We start from the raw sequence: 25,223 nt of genomic DNA, 5'->3' as shown, positions 1-25,223 counted from the left end.
TAAACAGCTTCTGCATAACAAAGGAAATGACAATCAAGAAAAAAATGATAATCAAGGAAAAAAGGCAAACAGAAGGGAGAAAGATATTTACAAACCATATACCCAATAAGGGGTCAATAACCAAAATATATAAAGAACTTCTATAACTCAACAACAATAGCAGCACCAATAAAACAACCAAATTTAAAAAGTAGGCAGGGGGCTACCTTCAGCTCAGGTCATGATCCCAGGGTCCTGGGATCGAACCCCACATGAGGCTCCCTGCTCTGCACGTGAAGCCTGCTTCTCCCTCCCCCACTCCTTCTGCTTGTGTTCCTTCTCATGCTGTCTCTCTCTCTCTCTCTGTCAAATAAGTAGATAAAATCTTTAAAAATAAAATAAAATAATAAAAAGTAGATAGAGGGCCAGAATAGACATTTCTTTGAGGAGGACGTACAGATGGCCAACAGGCACACGAAAAGATGCTCAACATCACTAATTATTAGGAAAATGGAAATCAAAACAAATGAAATATCATCTCACACCTGTTAGAATGGCTATTATCGAAAGACAAGAGATAATAAGTATTGGTGAGGATCTAGAGAAAAGGGAACTCTTGTGCATTGTTGGTGGGAATTTAAATTTGTACAGTCACTATGGAAAATAGTATGAAGGTTCCTCAAAAAATTAAGAATAGATCTATCAAATGACCCAGATGTTCAACTTCTTTATCCAAAGGAAACACACTAATTTAAAAAGATATATGTACCCTCTATGTTCATTGCACAGGGAAGAAACCTAAATGTCCAACAATAGATGAATGGATAAAGATGTGTTATGTTTATAGAAGGGAATACTACTCAGACATAGAAAGGAAAGAAATCTTTTCATCTGGGATATGGACCGGGTATTATGCCATGTGAAATAGGTCAAATGAAGAAAGACAAATACCATATGGTTTTACTCGTATGTGGAATCTAAAGAAACAAAATAAATAAGACAATATAAAAACAATCTCCTAGATACAGAGAACAGACCCCTTACCAGAGGGGAAGGGGGTTGGCAAATGGGTGAAATGGATGAAAGGAACAACTGTATGATGATGGATGGAAACTAGACTTGTGGCGGTGATCACTTCGGGGTGCCTGCCAATATCAAATTATAAAGCTGTACACCTTAGGGGCACCTGGCTGTCTCAGTCAGTAGAGCATGCAGCTCTTGATCTCAGGGTCATGAGTTTGAGCCCCACACTGGGCATAGAGGTTCCTTGCAAGGAAGGAAAGAAGAAGGAAGGGAAGAAGGAAGGAAGGGAAGGAAGAAGAAATGAATGAATGAATGAATGAATGAATGATAAACAATAAAGCTATACACCTGAAACATTATATATACACACAAAGATTTCCTCGCTACTTTTAGCAGCTTGACTATGATGAGCCCAGGCTTCATTTTCATTGTGTTTCTTTGTATGTAATATTTACTGAGCTTGTTTGAGATCGTTTTCTTAAAAGTCAAACTTAGCCAGCATCTCTTCAGATTTTTCTTCTGTCCCACATTCCACCTTTTCTCCTCAAACTTCAATACAATCTATGTAAGACAGCTTACAAATACTGTCCCAAATGCCGTTGAATCTCTCTTGTTTTCTGTTTTTTTCTCTCTGTGCTTCAATTAAATAGTGTAGATATTGTACAATCTACAAGTATAATGATCCTCTCTTTTGTGTTACATAGAGTGCATTTCATTCCATTCAACAAATACTTGATTTCAGATGTTGTATTGTTTGGATCTAAGATTTCTATTTGGTTCTTGTTACAAATCTCTCCTGAAATCCCCTCATTTCTTCATCTCTTATAACAATCTTCCTCTATAGATTCTTTAATAGTTTTTTAATTCTTTGTTACAAAATTCCAAGATCTGGGTCATTTTTTATTCTATTCCTATTTTCCTCTTCTCATACTTTCCTGTTTCTTCATATGCCTAGTAATTCCTGATGCATACTAGACCCTATAAGTAACACAATACAGTATCTTAGGACTTTGTTCATTTTCCCTAAAGACTGGTGAGTTCTTCCCTACTAGGGAGTTAAATGACTGACAGATTATTTTAAATTTGTAGAGTTTTGGATTTATACTTTGTTAGAGACAGACTATGTTGATTTATCTGCTAATTCAAGGAAATCATTTAGTCCTAGGACATAGTCTTAACTATGTGTAGAAACTCTGGGTATTGGCCAAGAACATTTTGGCGTGGCTGAACCTGAACTCCAAATTTTTTTTACCTTTGCTTTTGAAATCTCTGCTTATCTGTTTTTAAAACTTTGCACCTATTGTTTTCTTCCTGGGCAACTTTGAACATTACATGCAATATGTAGAAAAGGGGTTAGTCAAGGGCTTGAAAGAATTGTATAGATAGATTTTGGTATCCTTCACTGTTGCCCTCTCTTTTTCAACATTCCAGAGGTCCTACACCCATCCTTTGATCACCGAGGCAAATAAGGCTATGGTTTTCAACCTCAATTTTAGCTGATCCATACTGTGCTGACCCATTTATTTATTTATTGGTCCATTCATATTTTACTTGTATTTTTGCCTGGTTTCTCCCATTAAAGTATAATTTTTTGAAAGAACAGATTCCTTATCTGGCACCACAGTATTTCAGACAATGCATAGCACACAGCAGACTTTCAAGAAATAATTACCTATTAACATTTTACATTATACCATATGACAATGGCCTTATAGTACATTATAATTGCATTAATCTTTGCAATACCATTAAAAGTAAAATAAACAGAATGTTTGCATCCCCATTTTGCAGATAGAAAAAAAAAGTCCAAAACATTTAAAATAAAAATGCTAATCATTTAGACTGAAGAGGATGTCTTTAAAAACCAAGTATGTAAATTTATATCATTTTTAGATGGCCTATTATATAACGTGTGAAACTACCGAATACGACACACCAGGATGGAATTAATTAACTCTTTATTAATTATGTGTCCAACTTTATTGCAAAGGAAAGCCTGGACAAACTCTACATTTCTGTCAGCATGGAGAAATAATAGATTTTCCCTCTGAGAATGCTGACCAGTCATGTCAGCTAAGTTCTTTCCTCTCCATCAGGACATCAATCTCATCTGTCATCTCAGCAGCACTCACTGGCCATTCTGGGAAACATCCTTCCATCTTAGCCTTTTGAGAGCCCAGACTCCTAACCTTTACTATCAGAAAAATAACCAATCAGACTGTCTTGATCCTAGAGTGCTTCTTAAGCTAAAAAAGCAATAGCAAAACCTTCATATACAACACTTTTGATGTAACTATAAACAGATGTCAATCACCAAATACACCTTCTCTATCATCTCCTAAATATAGGGGTTGTATAATTATTCTTACTTCAAAATTTTCCTATGTAGGGAGGAAAACCCCTTTGTTTGATCGCTGTCTGTCTTGTTTGCAGCATTTTAATAGCTGGCATGGTATAGGAAATAAGAATTTATACCTTGTCCTTTACTGGGTTGTACTCCTTTCCAGAGATAGAAATATTGATGCAAATGCCATTTAAATGCCTATTTTGTAGCATTGCATTTACGAAGATATTTTGGGTCACCACAATCATTGGAATTCACTCACCCCTCAGAAAATATTTCATTCTGGTCATAACATCACATTTTTCCTCTCATGCAAAACGAACAATCCATAGTCATATGTTGTTTCTTTCTTTAAGCCACAGTTTCTAAATTGAGTGTCTAGCATTTATAATCAACTGCTTCATTTAATTCAGGTCGATTTTAAATGCTAGGCATTCATTTGGTGGGCTGTGAACAGCCTGTGGTTTTGTTAGATCTACAGCATAAAGAAACAATTTTTCTTATCCTGATCCTATAGCTGTCTGGAAAAGGTGACACACGGTGAGACATAATGATAAGAAAGGCTACAGCAGCCCTGGGCAGTCAGATACCAAAGCCAGATGATTAAACCATTCTGTAGCATTCCCTAAAGACAAAGCAGGGGGTCAGGAGGGGGGAATGGGTAAATACTTAATGCTAAAAAAAAAAACCAAAAAACAAAAAACCTCCAGAAGTCACACATGCTGTATGGGTTTTTATCCCTCCAACCCCCACTCTCTGCCTCTATGGTTTTTCCTATTAATAAAGAATTCAGAACAGGAGGAATGATAGGTTTAAAAATGCATGTTAACTAAGAAGTCTTCTTTATCTGTTGTATAGAAATATCAACTTGATTAACTTTGAAAGCTTATAAAAGGGCTTAGAATTTTCCATGTCTCCCCACAAAAGATTATTTTTCCCTGTTTGAAACAGCCCTCCTAAAAGACACACTTATTCTATTTTGTTGCTTCTTATTTCTCGTTCTCATTCAGGTACATTTAAGAGTAAAGGGACTGAAATATATTCAGGACAGTTGAGATTGTTAGATTAATTACAAGTGATGGATTGGTTTACCTGGCAACTTCAAACCCTATTTGCTTTTCAAAAACAAACCCTTAATCCTAACTCAAAGGTGATGAATCATAACTTGGGCAGACGGTTTTTAGGTCCCCAAAGCACACTCTATCTTGACACTCTTGTTTTGGGTAGAGGAGTGGGGAAGAGGGAGCATAGGTGCATATAGTTTCACAACTCACCTTCTTCTGAAAATTCAGGAGTTAACTTTGTTCTTTTATTATCTTCAGCTTGGTTGAAGGCAGGTAACAGCAGCCCTCTCCAGAGACAGATTCTGTGAGCACTTCAACAGCTCCCTCAAATGAGAACAGCCACATTCAATAGGGTTAGAGAAAATAGAGTACGTATTTGCTTTAACAGGAGAAGAAGGAAACATTAACCAACCAAACATGTTCTTTCAAATATATGAAAGCATCAAGTTTTAAAGCCCAAACCCCTAACTAAATCTTGCAATATGATGCCCTCATCGCTGGTCCCTGGGCGGGACTCCAGCCCTCCTCCCAGCTGGGCTCCGCAACGCTTCTCATGTCTGCCTCTCTTCCCCTTGGAAATTCTGTTTCCTACCTCTTGGTCTCCCTCACACCCATGAACTCCTTTGAGTCTTTCAGAGAAAGGAGGTGACAAAACTTCACTAACCTCTTTAGCAAAATTCTAGCTACCTGTCTGTGAACAACGTGCTGGCAAACACCTTACCATCCCATCCCATTTTCCTACAGCATTGGACCTTCTGGAGTGAGGTATTCAGAGGTTTGGCTTCCACTTTTCTGGATAATTTCTTTTATTTGCCTCTTTTTTCTTTTTTCTGCCTCTGAATGGCATCCATTTCAAGATTCCATTGCATAATTTACACATTTGAGTTTCCTTTCTTCTCTTTTTATCTTTCCCCTTTTCTCTTTACTGCCTAAAGTCTGCCTTCTCTTGTTGACTGCTCTCTGATTCATTATTTTACCTTTTATCATCTAACTGTTTTAAGTCCACCAGAGGTAACTTAAAAGACTATTAAACCTCCAGAGGATGGCTGCCTGGGTGGCTCAGTGGGTTAAGCCTCTGCCTTCAGCTTGGGTTGTGATCTCGGGATCCTGGGATGGAGTCCAGCATCGGACTATCTGCTCAGTGGGGAGCTTGCTTCTCTCTCTCTCTCTCTCTCTCTCTCTCAAGTTGCCTCTATACCTGTTTGTGATCTCTCTGTCAAATAAATAGATAAAATCTTAAAAAAAAAAAAACTCTGGAGGACTGATTGGTACATTAGGTCAATGATTCTCACTTGTTTTTTTATCTGTGATACCCTCACTAGGGCTTTCCTTTAAGCCTATGCTATATTGTCCCTTTTCTTTAAATAATAATTTAAAGGGGCACCTGGGTGGCTCAGTGGGTTAAAGCCTCTGACATCAGCTCAGGTCATGATCTCGGGGTCCTGGGATTGAGCTCTGCATCAGGCTCTCTGCTCAGTGGGGACCCTGCTTCCTCCTCTCTCTCTGCCTACTTCTCTGCCTACTTGTGATCTCTGTCTGTCAAATAAATAACTAAAACCTTTAAATAATAATAATAATTTAAAAATCCACAGCTTAACCTCCTTTTGCCACATCAGGAGAACTATTAAGTTGGGAAGGAAAGGGAACAAGAGAAAATCTAGAATTAGCTCTTCTCACCATTTTTTGTTTTTAAACGTTCTCAGAACACCCTATGATTCCCCTAAATATCCTAACTCTGTGGGCATCTTGACCAGTCCAATAGCCCTTGCTTCTAATTTCTTCAAGAACTAACAGAATATGTGTTGTCTAAGACAGTTTCTTCACACAAGGCATTTTGAAGAACCTGTACCTTTGAAGTAGTTCAGAAAGTATTATATGCTTTATCTGGTTTAAAATACAGCTTGAAATTGTTTATAGAAGGATTAACTGAAAATTTGGCAAAAGCTACAAAATGTGTTAGTGACCATAATGCAGCAATGTCATTCAGAATATGTCCTAAAGAAATAATTTGATAATTGAACCAACATGTATATTTTTAATAAGACCTTTAATCCATAAAAATTTTAAGAACCTGAAGCTACCTGAAAATAATAGGGGACTGAGTGTATTATCCTTCATCTTATAGAATGGACTATAAGTAAACATTTAAAAAATAATCAAGAGTTCTATTTATTGTCATTGAAAGATGTTCACAATATTTTGCTGAGGGAAAAAGTAGGTTTCTTTCTTTTTAAAAAGATTTTATTTATTTATTTGAGAGAGAGAGAGAGAGAGACAAGATGAGCAGGGGAGGAGCAAAAAGAAAGGGAGAGAGAGAGAGACAAAGACATGATCTGAGCCAAAGTCAGAGGTTTAACCAACTGAGCCACCCAGGCGCCCCAAGAGGGGTTTCAAACAGCATATATAATATGACGGCATTTAACATTTTTGAAGAATTATAGTTTTATATGTATATTATATATACATTTTATTAGAGAGGTAGACAGAGTAGGATAGACAAGAGCATGTTAGCAGAGGTTAAGTAAATGGCAGAACTGTAATTTCTATTTTTCTCTTCCTAGTTCCTCTCTCTTTTTTTTAGTGAATGTAACTTAGTTTTGAAATTTAAACTAAATTTTAAAAAGAGGGGGTTTGCTGCACTAAGGACCCCAAACAAAGACTGAGGAGATAATATCTAAGCTGACTTTTGCACAAAGAGACAAAGTTCTCAAGGTGAATGCAGTACTTCCCTTTCAGGCAGAAAATGCAAGACGGGGCAACAGCTGTTAGCTGTTGGGGAGTTATTAGGATGGAATTTATGAACAACTTCAAGTAGCTCCGTGTGACTATGCAATGGAAATGAAGTTGTGTGACAGGCAGGAGGCAAATCTTGAAATACAGCCTATATCAGGTAAGAGATTTTGAATGTTGTCCTGAAGTAATGTGAAGGACTTCTTTAAAGAGAAGACTGACATGATAGGATTGCATTTTTAGAGAGATCAGTGTGGTGGCGCTATGGAAAATGAATTGGCAACCTATTACAGTACACTGTGCAAGAAATGGCAAGGTCCCAAGTGAAAGCGCGGGCAATGTGGTTAGAAAAACAAGAACCAGGTTTAGTGATCCTTAGTAAGTAGAAATGGGGGCTTAGTAAGTTGGAGGCAAGGGTGCAGGTGTCAATGATAATCTCTGAGATTCAGGCTGATGTGATTGAAGGGATAAAAATGCTCTTCACTGAGATGGGGAACAAGAGAGGAGGACCAGAGCTGAGAGCAAAGAGGACTCAGGGCTGCACAAGATCCATCTGAGATGCCCACAGCTCACTCAAGTGGTGATGCCCATGGACAAGCTGACATTAGTCTGCAGACCTGGGCAGCTGATGTGCCCATGTACACAGACAGTGTACTTGTGAGAGCAAATGCAGAAGTATGTGAAGTGCCCAGTGAAGAGGGGCTGGGAGGCAACTGTGGGATCATAATTAACTAGTGTTCTGTTAAGAAAAACAGTACCTGGAAAGGGGATTGAAATGTATTGATACATGGGGGTGGGGAGACTGTTGTCACTAAAGCAGAGGGTGAGGTGGGAATTTTAAGACTCTGGGAGCTTTTTAACAGTAGTGGACTAAAGCCAAGGCAAATAAAATAAGGTCTAAACACTGTCCATGGGCTTAGAATCCTGAAAATCATTGGCTATCATCTTAAAACAGTTTAAATGGAGAGGAGAAAGTGGAAACCTGATTGCTTTGGATTGTGCAATGCAAGAGACAGAATGAGCCTTCAAAATGCTTGGCTGTAAGTAGGAAGGGGTGGGGGGGCGGGGTGGAAGAAGAAGAGAAGAGAGGTCAATGGAAGGCTTATAAGTAACTTAGTGTTTTTGTTTTTGGAGGGGAATAAATCAGTAGAATGGGAATATTTAAGGGCAGAGTTGGATGTAATGATAATTGATGAGAAAAGAAGCAGGAGGGTGTAGCATCTAATCCATAGTGGAAGAATCAACCTTGAAGGATGAAGACTAGAATGGAAGTGGGACCATAGGCCTTCAGCATGAACAAGGTTGGAGGTAAGTTTGAATATGGAAGAAATTTTGGGGTGTTTTCTCTAAGCAGAGTACTAGAACCAAATGATAATTTATATTCAGTTTCCCGAAAAGGGAACAGAGACTGAAATTTTTATCCAGACTACCAGTGCCAAAATAATAGAAATCAATCACACAATTAACTTCAGAAATGGAATAAAAAGGACTTATTTACGAATCAGAAGAAATTACTATGGCAAACTAACAGACAACGGTGAGAGGTGTTAAGAGTGCAAGGAAGGAGCGATTTAAAATAGTCAAGATAAGCCTCATTGAGAAGGTAACTTTTCAACAAAACTGGAAAGAGGTACAGAGAGAATATCTAGTGCGTAAGGCTGCCATGGGTCTGTTTGTTCAAGTAATAGAAGAAAACTCATGGTGATTAAAGAAGAATGAGTAAGAAGATCAAGAGGTCAGGATCAGGTCAGAGTGTTAATGGGGGAACAAATCTGTCATATTTGGGAGCCACTGCAATGACTTTGGCCTTTACTCTGAGTAAACTGGAACACTAGAGAGGGTTTGAACAAAGGATCTAGTTTACATTCTTAAATAATCAAGCTGGCTGCTGTGATGTCGGTAGGTTACAGGTGGATGGGAAATAGTTGGAAGTGGAGGGATGAGTTAGGAGGTTATGGCTATAATCTAGGTGAGAGAGATGGCACCTTGGATCTGGGAAACCCTGTGGTTAATGTGGTCATATTCTGGAAATCCTTTGAAGGCAGCCCTACAGCAGTTTCCTGATAGGTTGGTTCTGCGGCATGAAAGAAGACCAGGGAGGAGTCCACAGGCTTGGGATTTCACATCTGGAAGGGTAGCACTGTCATCACCTGAAAGAGAAAGGCTGTGGGTGCACTCAGTGTTAGGGAGAAGAGCAGAAGTTTCATTTGAGCATGGTAAATTTGCAGTATCTGCTAAGACACCGAAGGGGAGATGTCTGGTGGGCAGTTGGTAACACAATATGGAGCTCAAAGATACTGCCAAGGAATCTGGTGATAATTTTTTAACATAGAGTTTCCAATTCTAGAGGAGACAGACAAGAGAAAGGTTTGGTTTCCTGACCTCTCAATTCATTGTGTTCCCAGTATGCTTGGATCCAGCATATGGAAGGGACTCTGTCAATATTTGATAATCAGATAATTTGAGCACATTCCTTGCTTCCATGATGGAAAATGCTTCACCTCTTCCAACTACAAGATTTTAGATTATTAAGTATTCAATGGACTGAATAGTAAAGGCAAGAGAAAGTATTCAGAAAATTTTTGAAAGAAAGTGAAACTCAGAAGTGAGCTCTGCATCTGCCACTCTCCCAGGAGGCTAATTGAGCCCAATCATTCTGAACCCTCATTTGTAGCTTTCTTGGGACAGAGCCAGCCTTTAATCTCCTCAAAGGAACTTCTGTTTTCACCCACTGGATTAATCATTTTACCTAAGAAGTTGATACAGAACAGATTAAAAACCTGCATTGTACACTGAAGTCATCTCCAAACAGTATATTCCAGTTCTGAATTATTTAGGAAATTTTGACCTCCCAGAGAACATTACATTATTTGTTTAATCCTATTTCATTTTCCCCAAAAGCTCTTTGACATGAATGTAGTTGTATACAGGTAAAACTGCAGGTTATCATGAAAGAATGTATTGTAATTCCATGTGAACACAAGAGAACATTATCTCTGAAGTGGGAAAATGCCTGTGGCTTCAATCTTTCATTCAGCTTGAGCAGTGACCCTGCCATCTTAGCTGTGGTAACACTGTGAGGAACCAAACTGTACCAGTCAGGGTGATTACACTGGGCAGCTTCAGAACCCTCTTGACACCAGTTTAGTTGAAATAAAATTTTTTTTTTTTAACTATCCTGAACATTTCTGTTCCCTTACAGAGGTCAAGCTCCTGAAGTATCAATGGCATCTAAAGAGTCAGGGCCAAGGGGACCAAAACAGAAATCTGAAGTGGTCTAGCCTAGGAGGTTCCAGAGTGTGAGGATGCCCTGCTTGCTGTGCCAGCTTCAATACTCTGCTCCTTGTGACTGACTCCTAGCATCTCTGGCAGAGAAGGAAATCAACCCTCATCTTTTTTTACTCCACTTGCAGTTTAGGTTTGAGGATGTGGAGTCTTGAAGCAAAGTGCAGAGATCTCTGTTCACACTCAGTCCATCCTGCAAGAAATGATAAAACCCTAGTTTGTCTAAATTGTTCATGAAGCCTCCACAGATATTTTTGTATAACTATGAACGTCATATTTCTCCCCAACAGTATATCGTGAATTTTCTCTGATAACGGCAGTGTCCTCGACTTTTCTTGTACCCTCCACTCGATTTTTACCAAAGGCACTGTACTTGAGACTGGCATTATTGACTTGAGAAAAGAGCAGGAATTCTAGGCTAGATGAACTGGGAATAGAAAATGGATTGTTTCACCTCCTTTTCACCTGACTTTTAATTTCTCATTTCACCCCTTGACAGTGGGAAAAGGAATGACCACCATGAAAAGGTAATAAGAAAATGCACCGCCATTGCAATTTTGTATTCTACCTGACTCAAGTTGTAGTGATAGTGCGTGTGCATGTGTTCCCTTGCCTTCCCAAATAGTGTAAGCTCCTGAGGATGGGGCCGTACCTTTTATCTCTATGATAGCCCTGTAGTTCAATTTTAATATAGCCTAAATATGTTCTTATACATCTCTGTCTTTATGACATCTTTCTATTATACTATATTTTCTAAGTGATAAAACTGTGTTTTATAGTTTTTATTTCTCTAACAATAACTGCAGTATCAAGTTTCAAATTATGGCCATCCATATTGACAATTATTCAAAGTATTTTTGTGCCGAGTAGTTTTTTCTCAGTTATTTTACCTTTAGAAAAATTAAATGTTCCTTTTTTATATTGGTTGTCTATATTTCATCTTTGTTATAGTTTACTTCATCTTACTCATAGATGTACAATTTAGGTTAAAGGCTTAGGTTTCCATTAGATGTCAATAATACATAGAAATAGTTGATATGAGCCTAAAATGTTTACCTCTGCAAAATAAAGTGTAATCAAGGAAATAATACTGTCACGTGGGCAAATTTTTTAATTGCCTAAAAATTTATAAGAGAATGTATTTTTTATACAGGATTTTAATGAATAAATAATACTAAAGCCCAGAAGGAAATTATGCTTTTTGGTATTTATTTGTGTTTACTTTCCTAAACAGCTATATCTCAAGGGGTAAATCTTAGTCCATGAGGTAGATGGTCTAAAAATCCACAGTGCCAGGGAGAAGTCAGCCTTTGGGACTCTGGGCTGAGCTGACAGCACAGCCTCATAAAGAGCATGGATTCTGGAGCCGGCCGGGGATTGAACCCTAGCTCTACCACTAACTAGCCGGTGACCTGAAAGAAGTCATTGAACTTGAACTTCTCGATATCGCAAATTCCTCATCTATAAGGACGGCATAATAATTATAGCTACGTCATAAAGTGTGAGGATAATAGACTTTATATATGAACAGTGTCTGGCACAGAAGGAGCACCATATAAATGTTAATTATTATGGTTGACCAGGACTCTCAGATTGAGTATGTTCATCGGAGATGATGAACTGCGAAGTCTACCTGCTTTTCAGGAAGCTGTAAAGATTGAATATGGTATATGATAGGGAAAATAAAGTTGCAAGTGGTTGGGGATCAGCTCTCTGAAGAAGGAGATTTAGAAGGAATCGTATGTATTCCAGATGGGGAGTTCTGAGATGGAGAGCAGATGTCAGGTATAGAAAAAACATCTCTAAACGGTCTTAATCTTAGAAAATTGATCTGCAAAAGCAGACTAGGCTAATATTAAAAGAATTCAGTCAAACTTCATAAAAGATCATGAAAATTAACAGAATGTACTCTCTTACGCAGTATTTCTTCCTGTCTTAAAACCCCCATTCACACACACACTCATGCACGCACACACATACACCCAGTGATGACATTCAGTAATGAGGTTTCAATGCTTTTGAAGTCATTAAGGCAAAGTGAGGAGATAGATTGTCATCAAGCCTCACTTTTCTGGGAGATACAGCTGATAACGGTGGCATCTTTAAAAACAAGACAAAAGCAGATGGCTTTCTCTCCCTCTGATTTCTGATGTTGTGGTCATGAGGAGTGTGCCCCTTTGTATCTTTTCAAATGTAACAAAAAAATAATGGGATGGAACACATATTTTCCTGGAGTGGAGGAAAAACTACAAATCATTGTAAATACTAATATGCTGAATTTAAAAAATGAAAACTTATTTTTTACAGCATCTGGATCACAATTTTAAAATAATAAATTAAACAATTAATCCCTGCATGGGGACCATTCTCAGCAATCTTTTCTTCTCATATCTTTACAAATTTATCAAATGCTTTCCTTTTTCTTTTATTTTCCCTTCTCTTCTTGCTTCTTTAATGAAGTTGTCAATGATGTGTACTCTCCTTGATAGTTTTTGAAAAGTGTGTAATGAGAAAATGTTAATTATATAATAATTACAGGATGAAAATAAGAATTGATAATCCAGATAGAATTAGCTTGACTTAAGTCGAGGAAGTTAGAGTTCAGAAATGTGAATGAAATTTACTAATAAAGAATAAGTATCTTTCAAAAGACTTTTAAATGGAGGAGGCACAATTCTAAACCCCACTTCAACTTTAGAAGCCATTTTCATAAAAATTCTAATTTAGCCGACAGTTCACAAATTCTACACCCTTAATGTTTAAAGACAAAGATGAAGACAAAGAAGAAAGGAAGAAAGAAACAGAAACCACTTGAGAAGATCACTGCAGAATGGGGACAAAAAGAGAAATAAAAAGACTGTCTTCCTTCTTAAGGGAATGGCTAAAACCAGCCTAAGTCTGATGAACATTTAGAGATAAGGAGAATGATTAAAAAATAAGATGTTTCTCCTAGGAGTTCAAAGTATGTTCATAGTTATGATTTCACATTGTTATCTTCACATTGACCAATAAACTATATGAAACATCTTCCTATCACTACTTAATTGTGAAATCTTTAAAGTAAATTATTTAAATGAGTTTGCCCAAGAGATAAGATCAGAACCAGGTAGAAACAGGAGCAAGTTAATTTTTGAGAGCCTACTAAGTGTGGGCATAATGCTTATACAGTTTCCACTGAAAGTCTTCCAATCTACTGGGATCAACTTATTTTAAGGTATTAAAAGAAAGCCCAAACTCCCATCCGATATGCACTGTATTCTGCAATATCACTTGAGGATTTGAGGGTGGGGGACTTTTTTGATGCCCTTAACTCCACTCTTTCAACTGAATTCTCGATTATCTTTTTGTATCTCATCTCTATACACTGTCACCTTGATTCTTTCAGTTCCCCAAAGTACTATACATATAAGAATGCATAGCAAGACTTTACTAAAGTTATGAGTATAATGAGATGTTGGGAAAATAATCACCTTGTACAAACATACCAAAAAAATTAATAAAACTAAAATTTGGATTATAGCACTCTATATTCTTTTTTTTTAAGATTATTTATTTATTTATTTATTTGACAGAAAGAGAGACATCACAAGTAGGCAGAGAGGCAGGCAGAGGGAGAGGGGGAAGCAGGCTCCCTTGCTGAGCAGAGAGCCTGATGTGGGGCTCGATCCCAGAACCCTGAGCTCATCACCTGAGCTGAAGGCAGAGGCCTAACACACTGAGCCACCCAGGCGCCCCATAGCAGTCTATATTCTTGAAGAAGCCGGTTTATACTCTCTGCTAATTATTTCCAGAGGCTCAGACCAGTTCCAGTCACCAGGCTTCTACCCTGCAATTGAGCCAGGAATTCCACTATAGTAGTTCTTTAAGAGAATAATAAAGATACATGCTCACTAAAGATTTGTAGAAACTGTTTAAGGGAGCTTTTTTTATAGTATCACCAGCAGTAAACTGAAGGTAATTAGCAGCTCACCAATATACTTCTGATATTTGAGGCCCATTCTGGGCTTCTGTTTAGAAACACATACAAACTATTCAGAGGAGGACTATAAAATCATGACGAGTTGGAACAAATGAAAGAGAACTGAAATGGTAATTAAATGAGTGGGAGGAAAACTCCAGTTCTCCTGCACACTACAGGTTTCCCATGAGTGGCATTAAGCCCTTCTGTGGTTCATCTGGTAGCTCAGCCAGTTTGTTCCTTGCTGATTTCCAAGATCTGCCAATCCAAATCTCAGTACTATCCTCTATGTCCAAATTTCCAATTTGGAAAATTAGGTAACTTAATTTTAGGAATTGTTTTCCTAAATGTGAATTTACTCTGTCTCGTAGAATCTATGTTCCCTTCACTTGATAATGTTGTCAGTTTTGCCTGTTTAAAGAAGTTAGCAATCCTGTGTAAGAGCGGACAATAGAAGATTTCAGTTTTGTAGACATGAATTCAAGTCCTCTTCTATCTTTTAATCTTGGGACATCAACTAATTTCTGTAGCCTTGTTTTTCTCATTTTTCTAATCCATTTCTCATGGATGGGGATAAAGGTGTTTCCTTGGTTCTGGAAAGAATGGTTGGACAATAGTTGTAAAGATGTTAGCATATGCTCAGAATATGGTGCACACTCCAACAACGCCAGCTGCTATCTTGAAAATTAATCACTAGCCTTTCCTTTCCTACTTCCAGCGATATGAGGGGATTCGTTAGATGATTGGTTGTTTTGAGGTTTAAACACGTAAGAATTAGAAACAAAATACACTTACAGTTTTTTCTAGTTGATATGTTCCCAAATGGTAATAATCCTGTTACCAGTAATTAATGAAATCATTTCAGTCTGAGATAGTTGATACAGTGTCTGGCACCCTCGTATTGGCTATGACTTAGGTAGAAAGAAGATAATCTAGAATTTCTGTTAAGAAGGAGGTAATTCAGATGGAAAGGAAAAAGGGGTCAGTGAAGACCACCAATTAGAGCCAAATTCTGATGCCAAATTTATCCGATCCAACTAGATTGTACTGCTGCACATGGATAGGGTTGACGGGCCTTTTAAAAGGAACAGCTCAATTCAGGTTTGTGCCTTTTAAAATTGCTTTGGGAAAAAAACTGGTCTTCAAACTTGTGTCTTCCCCAATCCATATCTTATTCTCCTTGGGGTTCTTTTGCTCTTACTACCTTCACTCTCATTCAACTTCTCCTGCCTCGTGTTGCAAGTACTTTGCTTTAGAAACAAGCTCCATTGAATGCTACATAAAATACCTTTTCATAGAGCATAAAGCTTATTCCCACAGATGTCATGGTAAATGGATCAATTGCTCTAAGTTTCCCTTTTAACTATATTTTCAAACCCCAAATAATACATCTAAATTTACCTTAATATTTTGAAGCAACTTTTCTCTCTAGCTGATATATTCTGATATTTTCTCATTTTTTCCTTTCTTAGTATAGTGAGAACTCTGTTCTTATTGACACCATTTTTCTGTAATGTTAACCACTAAATTATTTTTGATAATGGTGAGTTTGTCATTTAGCAATCTCTTCTGACACTTGTTCTGCCAAAAGAAAAAAAAATGCCTTATGAAAATTTGTCGAAGTTAGTTAACATTAACTCTTTCCTACATCCCACCACATGGCCAATCAGCCTGGGCCAAGGATTTCTCGTATATTATGAGAGTGTAGCACTGGCTTCCAAGCCATAGGGATATCCCAGCTGGCCGTGCCAAAACTTACAGAGGGCCAGCAAGGCGCTTGAGGTCTGATTTATAGTTTGCCTAATGAGATTCATGATTCTCAGTTATATTTGACTCAGCCCCTGTTTCTGTAACGAAACACCTAGTTGGAAGTTACCTTTTAACTGGTAAATGACAACTGGGTCAATTCCAGAAAAATCTCCAATGGGATTTCATTTACCTAATATCGTCAGATGAAATTGGAAGGAATGACTTCTACCTAACCTTTGTATCTACACATATCTGTATTATTCGAAAGATCCTAGATGACCCCAGATTCCTTGAGAAATGTGAACAAGACAGATCTTAGAAACCAAAGATAATTTTTTTTGTTCTCCTTTCCCAAAACATTAAATGGCCCACTGTATTTCATCAGAGTTACTTTAACAAGAAAAAATAGAGAATATTTACCACTCAAGCATAGGTGGATGTGTTCATTTTGTCCTTTGACAAATACTAATTTAACAGCTTATTTGCATAAGAGACATCTGAATGCACTTGTAATTTCTACATTGTTATTTCTAAACAATGATAATTTACTCATTACTTCATTTTAAAATCTCTGAGGTGAAGTGACCACAGAGGTCATCTGGTCCTCAATGATGTTCCTAGGAAGCAGTCAACCATTAGCTTGCATTGGGAATTCTGTGTCATCATCATCACAAAATTTACTGAGAACTTTTATGATCCAGGAAGTTTTCTCATCCTGTCTCATTTCTCTGTCTCCCATCACAGTGTGGTTATAATTCCGTTGGGTATTTCTCTTATTTATGGAACCAGCATTGAACACTGTCAGCATTTTGAGAAGACCAGAAGGAAGTGGAGATATTTGCCTCCCTAGTTCTAGATAAAGTATTTTCTTCAGATAACCTAGGACCACACTACTTCTATAGGCATCCTCCATTAATGACAATCTTGGATCATTACATCGTTGTTGTACTTCCTTAAGAATTTTTAGGGGTGCCTGGGTGGCTCAGTTGGTTAAGTGACTGCCTTTCAGCTCAGATCATGATCCCGGGATCCTAGGATCAAGCCCCACTAGGGCTCCCTGCTCTGCGGGGGAGCCTGTTTCTCCCTCTCTGCTTGCCACTCTCCCTGCTTGTGTTTTCTCTCTCTGTCAAATAAATAAAATATTTTTTTAAAAAAAGGAGTTTTTAAATATCCTATAGAGCAGGACTTAACGTGAGAGCCTAAAGTATGCCCATTGGAACTGGCCCTCAATTTTAAACTGATCTCTTTATCATTGCTCTTTTCAGAGTCCAGGTCTTTAATCAGACTCAGATCCAGTGTATAGTCTCCATTTACAATATATAATATAGATATATATAATCTTTGATGTGATGTATTATTTCAGTTATAGTCTCTCTCTCTCTCTATATATATATATGTATGTATATAAATAATCTCGTGATGTCATTTATGATTTCTTGATTTATAATATTGTAATATGTGCTGCAGGACAAGGTGCATTATATATTCTACATTTTCCTTCTAATCTAGCCCCGCTAAAAAAGAAAAAAATGTTAACATAGTTTTAGCGCCTATTTAAAAGAGGTTCTTTTTGCAACTAATATTACAATTCATTTCTCCTCTCTTCAGAAGAATCTGGTCTTGTATTCCCAAAACTGAAGGCATCTTGTGACAGCTCTATTGCATTAGACAGTATTTCTTTGATCACCTCCCAAACGGCATATGTAGAGAGCAGTTGAACTACTGCTCTCCATACAGTTTTTTAAAACTAATTTGATATTTAAACTCTGAAAGCAGTATTAACATCATGACATTTGAATTTTATTAGTTGTCTTCTACCCCACCTGAATATCTTTTGCTCTGCCAACTTTACTAATCCATCTGGACTCACTTGAACTCAGATAACTTTTGGGTAAGTTGGACCTGAAGAAATCTTCCAGTCTCCGGAGGCCAGTTTGTAATGGGAATTACTGGTTAAGCCAGCACTGGCATTTGGTTCAGTCCATTTCCCAGCCTTAAGTAGATAATACAAGTTTGCATGTGCGTCTACTTTTATTTAATCTTTTAAAAAGTGTTTAATACAGTCATGCTTGATGATGCGGCACAATACCTAAAGGCTGGTATTAAGATATGTTTCTGATCCTCTGAAAAGCTTTTCTGACTCAGTAGGCTGTGAACATTCACAATAGCCCTAAAGGCAATCCTCCATGAGTTATTGAAGGCTGATAACTGCACCTGGATTATCCATAGCAAAGAAAATTTGCAACAAGCTTTCTAACAGTCCAGTCAGTGGAATAGTATGGGATAAGAATCATCTGGTGGACAAGATAGATGATACACCAGTCCACATAAAAAATATTTCATATAAAAGACCTTCATTAATAACACTGATATAATCATATTAGAATCCTTTGCTGAAGCAATCTCAAATTATGTAAATGGAGTAAGATACAAAAGAGCAAGTAAAATCATTTGCAACTTAAAAGTATATTTTGTGAGGGCATAATATCCTTCCTTCAAATTCATATTACAAAAAGCATGGGCTTACAGCATCTGAATTATGAACTCAGAACAAAAATAGATGATTTGATATAAATGAAATATAAAACTAATTTATTTGAGAAAGAGATAATTGCAAATAAAAATGTAGTGTTTCCTACTTCCCATCTCCAACCCCAGGCCAAAAAGAGTGTTAAATAGTGATTCTATACAGTATCAACATTAAAAACTATTGTAGCCTTCTCTGTTGGTCTAAGGGCTCAGAATTAAAATGTGTCTCTGTACTTAAGAAAACAAATATACCTACCATGTTTACATATATTTGAAAATTTACAAATTATATTACAAATGTTTTTTTACCATAAATAATAGTTGCCTAAAATACAGTACTTAATTTGATTTTTCACTGTGAGATAATTACAGATCACAATTATGTGAAATAATGCAGAGAGAGCCTGTATACCCTTTACCCAGTTTCCCCCATGGTAACATCTTGCAAAATTATAGGGTATCACTATGAGGGTAGTAATGTTGATACAGTCAGGGTGATGAACTGCCGTGACCAAAAGGATCCTTCCAGCTGACACTTTATGACCACGTCCACTTCTCCGTGACTCCCACCTAACTTAGTCCTGGCAAGGACTAGTCTGTTCTCCATTTCTATATTTTGTCATGCTGAGAATGTTATATAAATGGAATCATACATGTCATATGTAACCTTTTGGGGATTTTTTTTCACCCAGCATAATTCTATGGAAATTCATACAGGTTGCTATACACATCAGTAGTACCTTCCTTTTATTGCTGAGGAATATTCCATGATGCGGACACACCACTGTTTTTGTCTAACTATTCACCCACTGAAGGGCGTCTGGACTGTGACCAGTTTTTGCCTGTTATGGACAAAGTTGTTATAGACAGTAATGTACAGTTGTTCGTGTGAACATGTCTTCATTCCTTTGCGGTAAATGGCCAGGAATGCAATTGCTGGGTTGTATTGTAGTTTTATGTTTAGTTATTAAAGAAACCCACAAGCTGTTTGTTCAGAACAGTGTATATAAATATTTCCGTCTTTCTGCTTCCAAGATTTTTGTCTCTGATTTTTCAAATGTTGACTGTCATGTGTCTTGTTCAGTGTCAGTCTCTTTGGTTTATCCCGTTTGGGCTTCACTCAGCTTCTTGGACATGTAACTTCACATCTTTTGTCAAATTTATGAAGTTTTTGCCCACTACTGTTTTTAGTACTTTTTTAGTATGCTCTCTTTTGCTTTTATTTCAGGACTTCAATAATACAAATATGAGCTGTTTTATTATAAGATTACAAGGGTCCCTGAAACTGTGTTCATTTTTTTTCAATCTACTTTTCTCTCTCTTGTCCACATCAGATCTCTCTTCAAGTTCATGGATTCCTTTCCATTCTGGAGTTGAGTGGTTCTGGTATTATTTTTGTTATTGCATATTTTTCAGCTCTAAATTTTCAATTTGGTTCTTCTTTAGGTCTTCTGTTTCTTTGCTGAGACTGTGATTTAAATTTATTTCAGATGTGTTCATAATTGCTTATTGAAGCATTTTTATGATAACTACTGTAAAATATCTGTCAGACAAGTAATTCTAACATCCCCATCATCCAGCTCTGTGTCATCGTCCATTGATTGTCTTTTTTCACTCAGTTTGAGATCCTCTTTATTAGCAGGTTGAGTACTTCAAATCAAAATATGGACATTTGGGATATTATGTTTTGAGACTCTAGGTCTTTCTTAAACTTCCTGTATTAGCTGGGATCTTCTGATACTGCTTTGGCAGGGGAAGGATGCACACTCATTACTGCCAAGTGGGATAGAAGTCTGGGTTCTCCACTCAACCTTCTTTGAAACCAAAGTAGGGAAGGGCCTCTCATCAAGGCAGGAACCAATGGAAACTCCTGCTCCCCACGTGGCCTTCACTGATCTCTATGGCTGGGAGGGGTATCAGTGCCTTGTTACGGCTCCCATATTACTTTGTCCGACACCATGGAGGCAGAGGATTACCTTCCTTACTGCTGAGCATTAGTGAAAATCCTGATTCTCCACTAGATCTCCCCGACACTCCCTGAGGAGGGTTTTTCAGGGGAGGTATACCTCCTTACTACAGAGTGAGGCTAAAATTCTAGATTCCCCTTGTGGTCGCTACCTGATAGTAGGGAAAAGGTCCTCCTCCTTCCTGACAGGAAAGCAAGTTTAGCTTTCTGCCTGACATCTCAGACACTCCAGCATGGTGATGGGAGGAGTCGGCCCTCCACTCTTGGCGGCTGTGGCTGAGGAAAAGGATACAGATTTTTCTGTGGTGTTGACTAAAGAGGAGCTATTATTGTCTTAAAATTTTGTCTTACTAGGCTGTCCCTTTCCTGGTCCTTTGGCTTTTATTAGGGTTTTCAGATGTGTGCGTGTTGGGATTTCTGAGTTGTGAATTTCTTCAGCTCCAGGTCTGCTATATATAAAAAGAAAGAAATATAGGAAAGTCATTCCCATGTTTTTCCTTGGCTCTTAAGATTCCTGGCCAGTCTACATTCTTTCCACTTTTCGGAATCTTCCTATGTTCATTATACATAAAACTTCCTGGTTTTTTCAATTGTAGTTATTGGGAGAGTTAGGGACAATTGTGTGTACTCCAACTTCCTGGAAAGAGAAATCCAGAAGATAGTGTATTAAACACTAAGGTTGTTACATTTTCAATTACTACAATTGAATCTTTTTAAATACTTACCAAAGGCTTTGGTTTCTTCTTATCTATTAGCTTCTAAGTGAGTTTCTGGGACATGCAATCATAATTTGGTTTGCAGATACAAAAAAGAATTTTAATCTGATTAGTTATAGAGAGAAAATATGATTTCCTTTCAGCAAGTAATGATATCAAGATGATATGAATTCCCTATCAGGTGAATTAGAAATGAACAAATCATATTAGATGTATCAAGATGAAAAGATGAATTAAAAAAAAAAAAGATTTAGGCTTAGCTCTGCTTTGAATGCCAAAGACTAAAACAACTGGAATATTTCATTTTTTAAAAATAAGTGGACAATTTTATGTTTGCCTAATATAACACCAGTTGTATCTTTCATCATTATTCTAGTTATCTTTAAATTAAGAAAATAAAACATTTTTATTTTAATTCCATGTACTTGGATCTGCTTTGACAACATGGATCACTCTTCTCTAACTTGTGCACCATTATTGTCTTCCCATTGCCCAAAGGTCTCTAAACCAGGCTGCTTACTCCTCCCTAAGCATAATCCACATCTTCCAGAGTTTTCCTGAGTTCTGCTTGAAAGACATCCTCGCCTTTCCCCTCATTATTCCCTCTCAAAGCACTCCCATCTCTCAAGAGCTTGTCTCCAAAATGCCAACCCTGCAAGCGATACTGGGAATTGATTGCCTGTTCTTGGGGGACACCATACTTTAATTCAGTCTTAAAAGATAAGTTAGAGTTACTCAGAGGTGCCAGAGTAAGTAGGGATGGCAGGGACATGCATATGCTTTGTTGGCAGAGTGGGTTAATGAATTAAAGAACAGAATGAAACCACCTCATGTAGATTGGCAGACTACCAACAGCTTACTTACTATTGGCACCAAGTCCAAGACTAGGAGTAGTGGGAAATGAGGCTAGGAGGTAGCTTAGGATCACATTAGGAAGGATTTGTATTCCATGAAAATTTTTCTACTTTATGAGTAGAAGATGAGGTGCTTCTTTCTCTTTTTTTAAGGTTAAGCATACCCTTTTAATCTTTTTGAAGTGCTTGAAGTTTTAAAATTTTTTATTTAAATTCAATTTAGTTAATATGTACCGTATTATTAGTTTCAAGGGTAGTTCAATGATTCATTAGTTGCATAGAACACCCAGTGCTCATTTCATCAAGTGCCCCGCTTAATGCCCACCACCCAGTTACCCCCATCCCCCCCCACCTCCCCTCCAGCAACCCTCAGTTTGTTTCCTAGAGTTAAGAGTCTCTTATGATTTGCACCCCTCTCTGTTTTCATCTTCTTTTATTTTTTCCTTCCCTTCTCCTATGTTCATCTGTTTTGTTTCTTAATTCCACATTTGAGTGAAATCATATGTTGTTTGTCTTTCTCTGATTAACTTATTTCAGTTAGCATAATACCCTCTAGTTCCATCCACATTATTGCAAATGGCAAGATTTCGTTCTTCTTGATGGCTCAGTAATTCTCCCTTACATGTGTGACATGTATGTATGTTTGTGTGTATGTATGTATGCATGTGTTTATATATATTATATATATGTTATATATAATATATATGTCACATCGTCTTTATCCATGAAGATGAGGTGCTTCTTAAGTGTGTTGTGTAGAAAATGACATAGTTAGATTTGCAATTTAATACCTACCCAAGGCCTTCCAGTCATAGCCCTAATCTGCCTTCCCAGCTTCTATTTCCATTGCTCTAGTATGGGATCCCCAAATTCTCAGATCCAATTACAGGCTTTTCTCTGAACAAAACCCACACCTCTCCCACTTGATAAACATACTCCAGAAAAGCAAGATCCATCACCTCTCCCGCACAAAAATACATATGACATTCTTCCAATGGTGGCTGTGGGAATTAATGAACTAATGCATGAAAATATGCAGTTTACTGTTTGTCATTGAGTATGCATTCAATCATCTCCCTTCCTCATAACACTTACCTTAATCTACCTCACATTATAATTATATGCATATACCAGCCACAGGATTGCACATTCCTTGAAGATAGAACTGCATCTAAAACAGTAGCTCTAACTTGGGGAAATTTCGTCCTTTAAGGGACATGTGGCAGTGTCTGCAGACATTTGTGATTGTCTCAGTTGTCAACCGGATTGATTGTAGGCTGTTACGGCTTAAGCATCCTATAATTCAAAACAAACCCTACAAGAAAGTATTACCCAACCCAGATGTCAATGGTGCCAAGGTTGAGAAACTCTGGCTTAGTTTGTCTTTGCAGCCCACGTAGCAATTATAGGAGTTGCACATTATAAGAAGCATTCAGAGTTGTTACGAATGATTTGAAGCCTCTTTCTGTAGGTAAACTTTATAAATTGCTATGGAGTAAAAATTAAATTATAAATTTCTGTGGTATAGGAAAAGTATAAGATAACAAAGGCTTATGAGTCTTGATTAATTTGGGGGAAACTAATTTCCATTTGTATTTAGAGGTGACCAATTTAAACGCTAAAGTTCTCTTAATCAGCAAGCTTTTGTAATGAAATGCAGCAGGATTTACTTTTATATCAAAGGACCTCCCCTGATAGTTAAAGAATGCAACCAAACACAATTAAAAGATCACTGGTAAGCAGAATACAGTGCCTGGCTGCATTCTGGGAGACTAGTACACTTAATAATCCAGGATCTAGTGACACTTTAATGAGAAGTTTAAATTTATTGGCCCTGAATCTCAGAATTTATCAAGGCTCTCTACCTAGACTTTCATTTAGAAGTAATGAAGTGATGAGTGAAAATCAAAAGAAAAGTTTGTGACTGGGAAAAGGTTGCTTCATAGATAATTCAAGTAGTAAGTATTTAAAACTGAAAAGAAGAGATAAATTATTGATAAATGGAGAGCATTTAGCCAAGGATGGTCAGGACTTCCAGCGGAGGAAGGAAAGGAGCTGCAAAGGCAGTACCCAGGGGATTTAACCAAAGCCACAGCCTCTTTAACTAGCCACAGTCAGATGCAAACACTAGTGACAGAGTACCCAGGGACCAACTCACTCCATGATTAGAGCATTTTCATGGATCCTGGTGGATCAAAGATTAAGAAGTGTTAGTATTGCCTATTTTACAAGTACCTATGAAAATTTCAAATTACTATGTCATTTTGTTTGGTTAAACAAAACCTTAGCTGAAGCCAAATCTCTAATACCACCTTGTTCTCTAAACATAAGCCTGTAAAAACAACAATCCTGATGATTCTATCCTATGAGGAAAGAGTTCTTACTACCACTTTTCTATTGCCCATAGCAACATATAATTGAAAGAGAAAAGTACTGATTTGATGATTTTTCTAAGATATGTTTTTTGGTTTTTGGTTTTTTTTTTTAAAGAAAACTAACTTAATATATTAGTGGTTTCTTACGTAGTTCTCCATTATATGTACTGCTTCAGAAACTACATTCAGGGGGTGGAAAAGGACAGGAGTTCGAATTCCCACTCAACTAGAATGTAGAAACAAAAGCCCTTGAAAATTATTTTGCAGGGGTCTTCTTCCTCATCCATTCCTCCCCCAAGCAGGGTCACCACTGTTTTATCCCAAGCTGGTTCTCTTTGGAGGAGAGCTAGAATCTGCCAGAATATGCTTTTCTCCCTCAAATCCAATGTTAGGGATTTTCTAAAGTTTCTCTTTTAACCGGACCCCTCTTTTTCTCCAGACAATACTACGCTCATTAAATACCTATCAGCATACCCTCTGGCTTAAAGTGCTCCACTCACATCTTCCAGAGAGATCTCTGGCAACTAATGAAAAACAACTTAATTAGGCTTCTCACAGCATCTCCTTCTTGCCCTACCTTAGCTTCCTGCTGGAAGACTGCAGGATTTCCTGATGTTCCCTTCCCCAGACCAACTGTTGACATATATGGTC

General features: G+C 37.5%; 1 protein-coding gene across 2 annotated transcripts in view; it reads left to right on the top strand.

Annotated features, from left to right (window-relative positions):
• The window catches only part of NKAIN2 (sodium/potassium transporting ATPase interacting 2), a 999,851-nt gene that overhangs the window by 947,089 nt on the left and 27,539 nt on the right, over positions 1-25,223 (top strand). The gene's annotated exons all lie outside the window — the stretch shown is intronic.

Source organism: Neovison vison, chromosome 1 (genome assembly GCF_020171115.1).
Source record: "Neovison vison isolate M4711 chromosome 1, ASM_NN_V1, whole genome shotgun sequence".
Lineage (NCBI taxonomy): Eukaryota > Metazoa > Chordata > Mammalia > Carnivora > Mustelidae > Neogale > Neogale vison.
The sequence above is the reverse complement of the archived record's forward strand: the minus strand, read 5'-3'. Positions and strand labels throughout refer to the sequence as shown.